Source organism: Mirounga angustirostris, unplaced genomic scaffold (assembly GCF_029215605.1).
Source record: "Mirounga angustirostris isolate CCGP_5_RB_7025 unplaced genomic scaffold, mMirAng1.0.hap1 SCAF_11, whole genome shotgun sequence".
Classification (NCBI taxonomy): Eukaryota; Metazoa; Chordata; class Mammalia; order Carnivora; family Phocidae; genus Mirounga; species Mirounga angustirostris.
Window position 1 is genome coordinate 59610427 of NW_026991719.1, and position 14983 is coordinate 59625409.

The 14983-nt window shown below is 40.4% G+C and overlaps 1 pseudogene; it reads left to right on the forward strand.

Moving 5' to 3' along the window:
* The first annotated feature begins 246 nt into the window (after nt 1-246).
* On the forward strand, nt 247-1203 carry LOC123855375 (centromere protein N-like; annotated as a pseudogene).
* The last annotated feature ends 13780 nt before the right edge of the window (nt 1204-14983 follow it).

Below are 14983 nucleotides of genomic sequence, written 5' to 3' on the forward strand. Positions count from 1 at the left end.
GGTAAGTAAACCATAAGAGACTCTTAACTATAGAGAACAAACCGAGAGTTGATGGAGGGAGGCGGGCAGGGGTAGGCTAAATGGGTGATGGGTGTTAAGGAGGGCACTTGTGATGAGCATTGGGTGTTATATGTAAGTGATGAATCACTAAATACTACACCTGAAACCAATTTTATCATATATGTTAACTAACTAGAATTAAATAAAAACTTGAAATAAAATAAATAAATAAATAAGAAAATCTCAATGACTGAAATTATAACGATCTTCAAAGCTCGAGATTTTTTTGTCTGAAAATCAACTGCAGACCATAAACTTCCAGCAGAGAAAGGAATCTTTTGTTCAGGACTTGGTTCTGCTTTGGGAGGAGAAGTGTGCAAGTCTCAATGACGCAGCCCTTTTAGACATCATTTATACTTAATTTCATTGGCACCAGAAAGCTTGGGATATTTTTCAGATTAGTAAAGAACCAGGTGAAGACATTAACCTTTTTGATATGGAACAATTCAAAAGTTCATTTTAAAAAATTCTTCAGAGAGCATTAAAAAATGTGTGTCAGCCTCAGAGATGCTGAGGAAAATGCAGTATGGATTCAAGTTGCCTGGGGTACAGTATAGAAAGCCAAACCAGTGCAGACCTACTTATGTGGTGTATTATTCCCAGACTCTCTATGCCTTCACTTCTTCCTGCCAGCTGAAGAGCAATATACCCCTTCTAGGTCAGGCACTAATAGTTGCTAGCAATCACCATAAGATTGTGAATATGGACCTCAGTTGCCAGCATCCGGGCTCTCTTAAGTCTATTGTATTTAAAAAGAATAATCAGACCATTGAAACTCACAGCTCTACTACACTTCTACAAGAAAGAACCCTTGAGCTGGATATATACATGGATTCAGTGATCATTCATGAAAACAGAACAGAGAGTCCAGAGAGTGACTCAAGAAACTTTTGGAGACTATCTTCAACCAAGACTAGAATTTTCACAAAATAAGCTTGAAACAAAATTCAGAAGTGACTTAAAAGGAGACATCTTGGCTTAGAGAAAAAAAACCCCCTCTGGTGCCTAAAAATGTTCTCTAGCTCACATCTGGAAGTGTTGAAATCCTTAGCACCAGCTAGTATTGCAAATGCACCACTTCCTCCATTGCTCACTTGCATATCCAATAAGGGAATGTATTATTTTAAAATTAGACATCTCTAATAAGAGGTATGTGGTTTTGTAAGCACAGTATTCCTTTGACTACATTGCATATGCATTTCAGTTAACAGCTAGGTGGATGGCTTCTGTTTATAAACTTGTGTTTTAGAAATTAACTCTTGATATTGACAAGTTTAAAATGTTAATATGGGGGCGCCTGGGTGGCTCAGTTGGTTAAGCGACTGCCTTCGGCTCAGGTCATGATCCTGGAGTCCCAGGATCAAGTCCCGCATCGGGCTCCCTGCTCGGCGGGGAGTCTGCTTCTCCCTCTGACCCTCCTCCCTCTCATGCTCTCTGTCTCTCATTCTCGCTCTCTCAAATAAATAAATAAAATCTTTAAAAAATAAATAAATAAATAAATAAAAATAAAATGTTAATATGATCATTGGGACTGATTCTTTCCTCCTCCACTGTGAACTCCTCTCCCCCATTCCCTGCAAAGCATAGCAATTGTGGACCTTTAAAAAGTGACAAGATGCCCTTTTTCTCACTCCTATCTCTCCTCAATCCTGGAGAGATCATGTTATAATTGCTTGTTTCCAAGGATTTTATCTTAAGCCTTGAATCATGGAAAGAAGCAGCAAGAAACTAAACTCAAAACTTTCTAGGAAAAATCATAAAAGTGGTCCATTCAGAGGGTAGAGTTGTGTCCATTAAGTTACTGCTGGAGGTAGCAATATCAGATGATTCAGTTATATAAAATAAGAGTTTCATTGTGAATATGATACTTTTCATAATCTGTTTTACCATACATATGACATTCAAATGCAACAATACTATACTGATTTGTAAATAAAGATCTTTAGAAACTGGTTTTAAAAAATTTGAAAGAAAAAAAGGAAAGGTAAATGGAGTCATAGAAGAAATAGCTGACCTTGGATATGGTGACACTGCCACTGGTTGGAGAGGTTTGATGTATGAAGACATCACATAAATTAAGAATCTGGTTGTGATGACCAACCACTGTTTTAGATTGATGGCTTGCATCTACATTAGGGACTGTCAGCAATCCAAAACAGTGGGTATTAAAACTGTTTAAATTATAACACATCCCGGGCGCCTGCGTGGCTCAGTTGGTTAAGCGACTGCCTTCGGCTCAGGTCATGATCCTGGAGTCCCGGGATCGAGTCCCGCATCGGGCTCCCTGCTCGGCGGGGAGTCTGCTTCTCCCTCTGACCCTCCTCCCTCTCATGCTCTCTGTCTCTCATTCTCTCTCTTGCAAATAAATAAAATCTTTAAAAAATAAATAAATAAATAAATTGTAACACATCCCAATGTTGACTTTTAGTTTCCAAGATTATCTGTGACCATGATTAATGCTTTTAGTATTAAATATCACTGCCAATAGTGAAAAGATCTGTGGACATAAAGTATAAAATTTACATTCATCTTTATCCACACTTCCCAGTGGAGCCCCTGGCCCTGAGAATGTTTAACAATTCCTACTTTCCATTTTCATAGATACCAGTTACACGGTGATATGGCTTCAAATGTTTTCTAGATAAACCTTACCACAGAACAAAGTGATCCTCAAATTATTGTCACCCTGGATAATATCCTCTCTGGAGTGCTGTGAAAACCAAACACAAAGGGACTAAACAAAATAAACAGTATACTCCACTCATTTTAAGCCCATTATCTTCTTTCCATGAGGTCTCCCCACAGGTTATGTAGATCTGGCACTGGAGTGCATGAACAATGCCAATTATTATTTTCCAATGTTGTTCAAAAATTAATAAGGCAAAATATTAGAACTCACTTGACTTTCTTGCAAGACATATCTATTCTTTCTTTCTGAGTTGGGGCTACATGATACTTTTTGGGTTTGGGTTTTGGGTTTTGGTTGTTTTTTTTTTTTCCATTTGCTAAGTTCTTTCTCCTTAGCATTGCCATCAAAGGAATCTATTTCAGGTGAGACATTCTCTTTTCCCTCTGGCCACTTGTCTGCAACTGAAGGCCTTATTTCTCTGAGCACACCTTTCCAACTTATACTGTGAACCAGAGAAGGCCTAAGAGAAAGTTTTAAAGGTAAAATTGATATTGTCCCAGTTCATCCCTTTTCCTGTCCTCTCAGAGACTACAAGCCTTCTGTTCTCCAGCTTCTTCACCATCTTCCTTCAAAATATGATCTGCTCTTTTTTTTATTTTATTATGTTATGTTAGTCACCATACAATACATCATTAGTTTTTTGTTTGTTTTGTTTTTGTTTTTGCTGGAGTGGAGGGGGGTGGGAGGGATGGGGTGGCTGGGTGATAGACATTGGGGAGGGTATGTGCCATGGTGAGTGCTGTGAATTGTGTAAGACTGATGAATCACAGACCTGTACCTCTGAAACAAATAATACATTATACGTAAAAAAAAGAAGAAGAAGAAGAAGAGAACACCACTAGTTTTTGATGTAGTGATCCATGATTCATTGTTTTTGTATAACACCCAGTGCTCCATGCAGTACGTGCCCTTCTTAATACCCATCATTGGGCTAACCCATCCCCCCAACCCCCTCCCCTCTAAAACCCTCAGTTTGTTTCTCAGAGTCCATAGTCTCTCTTGGTTCATCTCTCCCTCCGATTCCCCCCCTTCATTTTTCCCTTCTTTCTCTTAATGTCCTCCATGCTATTCCTTATGCTCCACAAATAAGTGAAACCATATGATAATTGACTTTCTCTGCTTGACTTATTTCACTTAGCATAATCTCCTCCAGTCCCATCCATGTTGATGTGAAAGTTGGGTATTCATCCTTTCTGATGGCTGAGTAATATTCCATTGTACATATGAACCACATCTTCTTTATCCATTCATCTGTTGAAGGGCATCTCAGCTCTTTCCACAGTTTGGATATTGTGGACATTTCTGCTATGAACATTGGGGTGCATATGGCCCTTCTTTTCACTACATCTGTGGCTTTGGGGTAAATACCCAGGAGTGCAATTGCTGGGTCATAGGGTAGCTCTATATTTAATTTTGTGAAGCACCTCCACACTGTTTTCCAAAGTGGCTATACCAACTTGCATTCCCACCAACAGTGTAAGAGGGTTCCCCTTTCTCCGCAACCTCTCCAACATTTGTTGTTTCTTGCCTTGTCCATTTTTGCCATTCTAACTGGTGTAAGGTGGTATCTCAGTGTGGTTTTGATTTCAATTTCCCTGATGGCTAATGATGATGAACATTTTTTCATCTGTCTGTTAGCCATTTGTATGTCTTCTTCAGAGAAGTATCTGTTCATGTCTTCCGCCCATTTTTTGACTTGATTATTTGTTTTTTGGATGTTGAGTCTGAGAAGTTCTTTATAGATCTTGGATACAAGCCCTTTATCTGTAGTGTCATTTGCAAATATCTTCTCCCATTCTGTGGGTGGCCTCTTTGTTTTGTTGACTGTTTCCTTTGCTGTGCAGAAGCTTTTTATCTTTTTTTTTTTTTAAAGATTTTATTTATTTATTTGACAGAGAAAGACACAGCGAGAGAGGGAACACAAGCAGGGGGGAGTGGGAGAGGGAGAAGCAGGCTCCCCGCTGAGCAGGGAGCCCGATGCGGTACTCGATCCAGGGACTCCAGGATCATGACCTGAGCCGAAGGCAGTCACTTAACCAACTGAGCCACCCAGGCGCCCCAGAAGCTTTTTATCTTGATGAAGTCCCAAAAGTTCATTTTTGCTTTTGTTTCACTAGCCTTTGGAGATGTATCTTGAAAGAAGTTGCTGTGGCTGATGTCAAAGAGGTTACTGCCTATGTTCTCCTCTAAGATTTTGATGGATTCCTGACTCACATTGAGGTCTTTCATCCATTTTGAGTTTATCTTTGTGTATGGTGTTAGATAATGGTCGAGTTTCATTCTTCTGTATAGATCTGCTCTTAAAATTTTATCCTTTAGTGCTAGGATGGTAAGTAAATTTTATGTTGCATGCCAACTCTAAATTATTAATAGCAACTACCTGAAATGCTATGTAAAGGATTATGGGGCTGTATCCAGTTGTTTTGAGTTATGGGAAGAAGAGTGGGTTCCTGTAAGGATGAAAATCCACAATTCAATGACTTAAACAAATATTCTCTTTCCTACATGACACTCCCAATGTAGAAAATTCAGGTCAGAGGGGCAGCTTTATTTCTTAGTCATTCAGGGACTTGCTTTCTTACCAAGTAATTGTACTTCCATCTCATACGGAATGATTGTCATCTTTATGGTTGAAGGTAGATATCTATTATGTCTATGTTGCAGGTGCTGGGAAAAGATGAGAGAGTGGAGAGGTAATAATATGCTAAGTCTCAAGAGCCAGGCCCAGAAATGGCACACATCACTTCCACTCACATTTCAGTGGTTATAACAATCATCTGCCTACATATAAGTGCAAAGGAGGCTGGGAATTATACTCTAGCTGGACAGCCACATGTCAAGCAAGAAAGGAAGATTGTATTTTTGTGGGCAACTAGCAGTCTCTAGGGACTAAGTGTAGGAGGAGTAAGTGCCAAAATTGTTTAATACTATCTGCCATGGGTTGGGAGAAAGAAACTGTGATATATTTGCTGATCTTGCCTTATGTATGAAATGAAAATCATGTTTTCTCTCCTAGCGTGTTCTGAAGTTTAGGTCAAATTCAACAGATATTTGTTGAGCATCACCTATGGGCAAGGCACTGTTGTTAGATTGTGTGCAGGTACAAAAACGAAATAAACATAGTCCGTTTTGTCACATATTAAAGAATCAATGACTCATCTCTAAATAATGGGATTTCAGACATCAGCTACCAGGAAGGGGAAATACAGGTTTGAGAAATAAGGCCTTCTTATACTTTGGAAGTCACACCACATAGGCACTATATAGCTCTACCTATATGCAATGCTAGCTCTATAAAAGTGAGATTGTGGTGTTCCAGAGATATTAAGAAATGGACAGGCAGAACTTGGCAAGGTAAAAGCTATAAACACTAAGGTGAGAAAGGGTCACAATACAGGCCAGGGTTATAGAGGCAACTAAATGGCACTGGTATCTGGTTAATCAGCCTATCAGATAAATGTGCACACTCCTCCCCACCAAACTAACATGTTTTGGGCCCCTAGGATATGGGAGCCCTTGCTTGATAACAGGGTCCTTCTGTGGCTTGCTATCCTAAAGCCTGCTGCCACTTCTGTAACTTCCCTTATAGGTTTATTTCCTCTAAGACTGGTCATTCCTCCAACATGCCGTATTCCAAAGATGGGCAGATAAAAAAAAAAAACAATCAAAAAATAACCTGATGGAGGAAAAAATGCTCAGTGATTGGCATTCAAAAGAGGGAACTGAGCATTGTCTCTGACTCAATTAAGAATGGCATAAAATGGGGGCACCTGGGTGGCTCAGTTGGTTAAGCATCTGCCTTTGGCTCAGGTCATGATCCCAGGGTCCTGGGATGAGTCCCGCATTGGGCTCCCCACTCGGAGGGGAGCCTGCTTCTCCCTCTCCCTCTGCCTGCCACTCTGCCTACTTGTGCTCTCTATCTCTCAAATAAAAAAAAAAAGAATGGCATAAAATGGGGAGGAGTAGGGGACCCTACTCCAACTGGTCCCAAGAATTGAGCTGGATACCTACCAGACCACTCTGAACACCCACAAAATCAGCCTGAGATGTAAGAAGATAGATCTGGATTTTTACAAACAGAATATCGCAGGTGTTTGGTTTTGAGGTAGGAAGTGGGGAGCCCTGATTCCACAAGCAGATATTGGAGGCTAAATGGCAGCAGGAGGGAGCCTGGCCATGGGGGTCCTACACTGCTGGTGAGCGGTAGCTTCCTGCACTGAGGATGGGGCACAGACTTGCAGACCAGTGGGGAAAGGACTTTAGGGCAGCCCCCCAGATGGAAACTGGAGGGGGGGGTGTGCCTGCGAGCTGGGGGCAGCTGGCTGTTTCAGAAGCACAAAGGGCAGAGACAAGCTCTGACCTGGAGCGAGGACTAGGAACATTGCAGAGGCATGCACAACCCAGGATGCAGCAGTTTATAGCAGCACAGACAGAAACAGAGATAGTGTGGCCTGGAGAGCTCACTGAAAAACAGACTGCGATCTCTCTGCTCTGAAGCAGAGGGTTAGAAACAGTCTCTTCTGCTCTGACTCTTAGAAGAAATGAGAAAAACCACTGGGGAAAGCCACCAGAGAACAAAAGCCCCAAAATACCAGTTTTCACTGAGCCCATCCCCTGCCATAGGGGCCAGGGCAATTCTGCCCAAACAGGGTTGCCTGAGTAACAGTGCAACAGGCCCCTCCCCCAGAACACAGCCTGGGAAAACAAGAGGCCAGCAACCCTAAGGTCCCTATAAAACAGGTGCATCTTGCTTGGGTTGTGGTCAATAATTTGGACTCTATACATTCCCTCAAACACCCCTCAACAGAATGACTAGAAGGAAGAACCCCCAAAATAGGAAAGACTCAGAGATTATGATTTATGCCACAGATTTACAAATGGATTCAGATATAACCAAGATGTTGGAGATGGAATTCAGTCTAGCAATTGTGAAGACAATAGCTAGAATGGAGAAATCAATTAATAGCAACATAGAGTCTCTAAGGGCAGAAATGAAAGCTGAATTGGCAGAACTTAAAAATGCTATCAATGAGATCCAATCTAATCTAGATAATCTAACAGGTAGGGTAAGTAAGGCAGAAGAACGAATCAGTGACCTGGAAGACAATTTAATAGATAAAAAGGGGAAAGAGGAGGCAAGGGAAAAACAAATCAGAATCTGTGAAAATAGAATCAGAGAAATAAGTGACAGCATGAAACATTCCAATGTCAGAATTATTGGAATCCCAGAGGGGGTGGAGAAAGAGAGCGGACTAGAAGATATATTTGAGCAAATTGTAACTGAGAACTTCCCTAATCTGGGGAATGAAACAAACATTCATATCTTAGAGGCAGAGAGGACCCCTCCCAAGATCAAGGAAAACAGGCCACCATCCCAGCATGTAATAGTAAAACTCACAAATCTTAGAACCAAGGAAACCATCTTAAGGGCAGTTAGGGGGAAGAGATTCCAAATGTACAGAGGGAAGAAAATCAGAATAACATCAGACCTATCCACAAAAACCTGGCAAGCCAGAAAGGGCTGGCAAGATATATTCAGGGTAGTAAATGAGAAGAACATGCAGCCAAGAATACTTTATCCTGCAAGGCTGTCATTTAGAATGGATGGAGAGATGCAGAGCTTCCAAGAACGGCAGAAACTGAAAGAATATGTGACCACTAAGCCAGTCCTGCAAGAAATATTAAGGGGGGTTCTATAAAAGGAGAATGACCCCAAGAGTGATATGGAACAGAAATTTACAGAGACAATCTATAGAAACAAGGACTTCATAGGCAACATGATGACAATAAATTCATATCTTTCAATAATCACTCTCAAGGTGAATGGCCTAAATACTCCCATAAAATGGCACAGGTTTGCAGATTGGATCAAAATATAGGACCCATCCATATGCTGCCTACAAGAGACTCACTTTGAACCTAAAGATACATCCAGACTGAAAGTGAAGGGATGGAGATCCATCTTCCATGCCAACGGATCTCAAAAGAAAGCTGCGGTAGCAATTCTTATATCAAACAAATTAGATTTTAAGGTAAGACTGTAGTTAGAGATATAGAAGGACACTATATCATGCTTAAAGGGTCTATCCAACAAGAAGATCTAACAATTGTAAATATCTACACCCCCAACATGGGAGTAGCCACCTACATAAGCCAACTGTTAACCAAAATAAAGAGTCATATTGATAACAATAATTAATTGTAGGAGACCTCAATACTCCACTCTCATCAATAGACAGATCATCTAAGCAGAAAATCAACAAAGAAACAAGAGCTTTGAATGACACACTGGACCAGATGGACCTCATAGATATATACAGAACATTCCACCCTGAAACAAAAGAACACTCATTCTTCTTGAGTGCACATGGAACTTTCTCCAGAATAGACCACATGCTAGGTCACATATCAGGTCTCAACCGATACCATAAGATTGAGATTATACCCTGCATATTCTCAGACCATAATGCTTTAAAACTGTAACTCAATCACAAGAAAAAATTTGGAAGAAATTCAAACACTTGGAAGCTAAAGACCACTCTGCTCAAGAATGTTTGGGTCAACCAAGAAATCAAAGAAGAGCTTAAAAATTCATGGATACCAATGAGAACGAAAACACATCAGTCCAAAACCTATGGGACACTGCAAAGGCAGTCGGTCCTAAGAGGGAAATACATAGCTATCCAAGCCTCACTCAAAAAAATAGAAAAATCCCGGGCGCCTGGGTGGCTCAGTTGGTTAAGCGACTGCCTTCGGCTCAGGTCATGATCCTGGAGTCCCTGGATCGAGTCCCGCATCGGGCTCCCTGCTCGGTGGGGAGCCTGCTTCTCCCTCTCCCACTCCCCCCTGCTTGTGTTCCCTCTCTCGCTGTGTCTCTCTCTGTCAAATAAATAAATAAAATCTTAAAAAAAAAAAAATAGAAAAATCCCAAATTCACCAACTAACTCTGCACCTTAAAGAACTAGAGAAAAAGCGATAAATGATGCCTAATCCACAAGTTAGAAGAGAAATAATTAAGATTAGAGCAGAGATCAATGAACTAGAAACCAGAAACACAGTAGATCAGATCAATGAAACTAGAAGTTGGTTCTTTGAAAGAATTAATAAGATTGATAAACCACTGGCCAGGCTTATCCAAAAGAAAAGAGAAAGGATCCAAATTAATAAAATTATGAATGAAAGTGGAGCGATCATGACTAACACCAAGTTGTTGGTGTTAGTATCCTTCTAATACCAAGGAAATAGAAACAATTACTAGAAATTATTATCAACAACTATATGCCAATAAACTGAGCAATCTGGATGAAATGGATGCCTTCCTGGAAACCTATAAGCTGCCAAGACTGAAACAGGAAGAAACTGACAACATGAATAGGCCAATAACCAGTAACAAGATTGAAGCAGTGATCAACAACCTCCCAAAAAACAAGAGTCCAGGGCCTGATGGATTCCCTGGGGAATTCTACCAAACATTCAAAGGAGAAATCATACCTCTTCTCCTGAAGCTGTTTCAAAAAATAGAAACAGAAGGAAAGCTTCCAGACTCACTCTATGAGGCCAGCATTACCTTAATCCCCAAACCAGGCAAAGACCCCATCAAAAAGGAAAATTTCAGACTGATATCCCTGATGAATATAGATTCCAAAATCCTCAACAAAATCCTACCTATTAGGATCCAACAATGCATTAAAAGGATCATCTACCACGACCAAGTGGGATTTATCCCCGGGATGCAAGGGTGGCTCAACATTCACAAATCAATTAATGTGATAGAACACATTAATAAGAGAAGAGAGAAGAACCATATGGTCCTCTCAATTGATGCAGAAAAAACATTTGACAAAATACAGCATCCTTTCCTGATTAAAACATTTCAGAGTATAGGGATAGAGGGAACATCCTCAAGTTCATAAAATCCATCTATGAAAAACCCACAGTGAATATCATTCTCAATGGGGAAAAGCTGAGAGCCTTTCCCTTAAGATCAGGAACACGTGAAGGATGCCCACTCTTGCCAATGTTGTTCAACATAGTACTAGAAGTCCTAGCAACAGCAATCAGACAACAAAAATAAATAAAAGGTATTCAAATTGGCAAAGAAGTCAAACTCTCTCTTTTTGTGGATGACCTGATACTTTATGTGGAAAACCCAAAAGACTCCACCCACAAATTACTAGAACTCATACAGCAATTCAGTAAAGTGGCAGGATACAAAATCAATGCACAGAAATCAGCTGCTTTCTTATACACTAACAATGCAACTCTAGAAAGAGAAATTAGAGAAACGATTCCATTTACAATAGCACCAAAAACCTTAAGCTACCTCTGAATAAACCTCACCAAAGAGGTAAAGGATCTATACTCTAGGAACTACAGAACACTCATGAAAGAAATTGGAGAAGACACAAAAAGATGGAAAAACATTCCATGCTCATGGATCAGAAAAAGAAACATTGTTAAAATGTCTATGCTACCCAGAGCAACCTATACCTTCAACACCACCCTGACCAAAATTCCAATGACATTTTTCAAAGTGCTGGAACAAACAATCCTAAAATTTGTATGGAATCAGAAAAGACCCTGAATCACCAAGGAAATGTTGAAAAAGAAAAACAAAGTTGGGGGCATCACATTGCCCGATTTCAAGCTATATTACAAAGCAGTGATCACCAAGACAGCATGGCACTGGCACAAAAACAGACATATAGACCAACGGACCCTCAACTCTATGGTCAAATAATCTTTGACAAAGCAGGAAAAAATATACAATGGAAAAAAGACAGTCTCTTCAATAAATGGTTTTGGGAAAATTGGAGAGAATGAAACTCGACCATTCTCTAACACTGTACACAAAGATAAACTCAAAATGGATGAAAGACCTCAATGTGAGTCAGGAATCCATCAAAATCCTAGAAGACAACATAGGCAATAATCTCTTTGACATCGGCCACAGCAGCTTCTTTCAAGATACATCTCCAAAAGCTAGTGAAACAAAAGCAAAAATGAACTTTTGGGACTTCACCAAGATAAAAAGCTTCTTCACAGCAAAGGAAACAGTCAACAAAACAAAGAGGCAGCCCACAGAATGGGAGAAGATATTTGCAAATGACATTATAGATAAAGGGCTGGTATCCAAGATCTATAAAGAACTTCTCAAACTCAACACCCAAAAAATAAGTAATCAAGTCAAAAAATGGGCAGAAGACATGAACAGACACTTCTCTAAAGATGACATACAAATGGCTAACAGACAGATGAAAAAATGTTCATCATCATTAGCCATCAGGGAAATTCAAATCAAAACCACACTGAGATACCACCTTACACCAGTTAGAATGGCAAAAATGGACAAGGCAAGAAACAACAAATGTTGGAGAGGTTGCGGAGAAAGGGGAACCCTCTTACACTGTTGGTGGGAATGCAAGTTGGTATAGCCACTTTGGAAAACAGTGTGGAGGTGCTTCACAAAATTAAATATAGAGCTACCCTATGACCCAGCAATTGCACTCCTGGGTATTTACCCCAAAGCCACAGATGTAGTGAAAAGAAGGGCCATATGCACCCCAATGTTCATAACAGCAAGGCCCGCAATAGCCAAACTGTGGAAAGAGCTGAGATGCCCTTCAACAGATGAATGGATAAAGAAGATGTGGTTCATATATACAATGGAATATTAGTCAGCCATCAGAAAAGATGAATACCCAACTTTTACATCAACATGGATGGGACTGGAGGAGATTATGCTAAGTGAAAGAAGTCAAGCAGAGAAAGTCAATTATCATATGGTTTCACTTACTTGTGGAACATAAGGAATAGCATGGAGGAAGTTAGGAGAAGGAAGTGAAAAATGAAGGGGGAAATCGGAGGGAGAGATGAACCATGAGAGAGTATGGACTCTGAGAAACAAACTGAGGGTTTTAGAGGGAAGGGCGGTGGGCGGATGGGTTAGCCCAGTGATGAGTATTAAGGAGGGCAAGTACTGCATAGAGTACTGGGTGTTATACGAAAACAATGAATCGTGGATCACCACATCAAAAACTAATGATGTATGGTGACTAACATAACATAATAAAATAAAATTTAAAAAAAAATACTGCACTCCCCCCCAAAAGGCATAAAATGGGACAAGTGCCTGACTTAGCATAATCATGATATTGACTGAAAGCATAATCATGATACTGACTATTCTATTGCTTATTTTCCACATGGTGTATTTATTCACTGCTTAATCTTGGGGCTGTTTGTAGATCATCCAGACTGTCTTCTGGCCATTGCACTCTCCTTAGCAATGTAGGGAAAGGACAAGAAATAGAAGGGAAGAAATAAAGGTACTTCTGATTCCAGATTAGATATGGAAGGGAAGTCATGGTTAGGGCTTTGCTTTGGCTTTTTCTTAGTCTTTCCAGAGTAGCTAATGTTATAACTATTGTATCTTTGGGTACTGGTTATCAACGTAGTGCCTAATGGGGCTGCTGTTACTAGAGCTATTTTCTGTGAATGTTGTAGAATTCCAGCATTCTCTTTTGCTGAAAATGGCAGGATTTGCTATTAATCTGAGTTTTCTCCAAAGCCAACTTGCCATCTATCATAATCAGTGGTAATTTCTATTTGGCAATAGTTCAATTAAGTCCCTTATCTCATGTCCTGTTTCTCAACCCTTAGGTGCCCACAGCCAGAGCCCTTGTCCTAATGGGGGCTTTTGGGTTCTAACCCCAAAATAATGTTAGTTGCTGCATCAAGAAATAGGTAGTAGCTTTTAAAGAAGGTCCCCTCCTTCAGAATGTGGTTGAGCCAATATTAGTCGGTGGCAGCTATATTCTTTATTCTCTTTCCTTTGAAGGCAATAGCTTAGTAAAGACAAGATAGCTAAAACCACGTCTATATCTTTCACCACATCTTGGAGTTCAAGAATAACTTAATTCCCAGCTAAGCCCTATTTTTTAAAGATTTTTATTTATTTATTGAAAGAGAGAGAATGATAGCATGAGAGGGGGGAGAGTCAGAGGGAGAAGCAGACTCCCTGCTGGGCAGGGAGCTCGATGCGGGACTCAATCCCGGGACTCCAGGATCATGAACTGAGCCGAAGGCAGTCGCTTAACCAACTGAGCCACCCAGACACCCTAGCCAAGCCTTTTCTTTCCAATGATTATTCAAGCAAGAAAGGGGTGACAGTGAGAAGATGGATTTGGGATAATAAAATGGTTTCATCCAAGGTACTCTGACAACTACCTCTCTCATGGTCTTACTACCTCCCTGCAGACTCGGTTTCAACTACTCTCTTATGTCCACATACCGAATACCATTGGTTGGTTATTAAGCCAGAGAAGGCCTCCAGTTCTTCAGGCAGTAGCACCTGCGAGTACTCTAGCACAATGACTGGATTCTCACCATGAACAGGTCCAAGTAAGGGTTTTTTCAGACTGTTCTCAGTTCAATTCTTGCCTACACCCAGCCACTTTTTGTCCTGTTTTGTAGTGATATAAGTAAAAAATGGATACAAAAAGGGAGGTCACAATGAGGAAGTGGAGGGGAGAAAGGGAATTTGATAGTTTCAGCTGCCTAGTAGTAATAGAAGAAAAATATTGCCTGCTTCAGACCCTACCTCTGAGCAAGAGGAGGTATGGGCTGGGATCAGAGGAATGGGGATGGACAGAACACTTTTGTCTTTCTCCAAGCTGTTCAGACTGCTTTGTTTTAGACACCAAATTTGAACAACCACCACCCCCACTCAGCAAGGCAGGAGGCATCATTTGAAGGATTCTCTAGTGTCTGGAAGATCAACATTTATAATCATTTTCTAGGGATTCTTTAATCATCCATTTTTGCCCATGTCTTCGGGGCTAGAAATTTGTATCAATGCCAAAAAGAGTTCCTTCATGACCCCTTGACTTTCAACTCCAGGTTCAATCCTATTCTAAGATTGGAAGATTCATCTTAACTAGAGGTGCCTCATTCTCATAGCAATTTGAAGGTCACTGCATTTCTTTTCCAGTTGGTCTATAACAAGATTTGCTAGGCAGTCTCCTGCATCTGCTTTAAGTTGAGGTAAAATGTGAATCATGCGTGAAGAGATATAAAAAAAACTCCGAGTTCCAAATCCTGTCCTTTATAGACACATATTTTTCACAATTCTCTTACTTGAATAGTATCTGTCCCCTTGGAACAATGTTTTTACACACAGTAAAAATGGCAAGTTCTTCCTTACAGGCCCAAGATGACCATGTGCATAAAAAT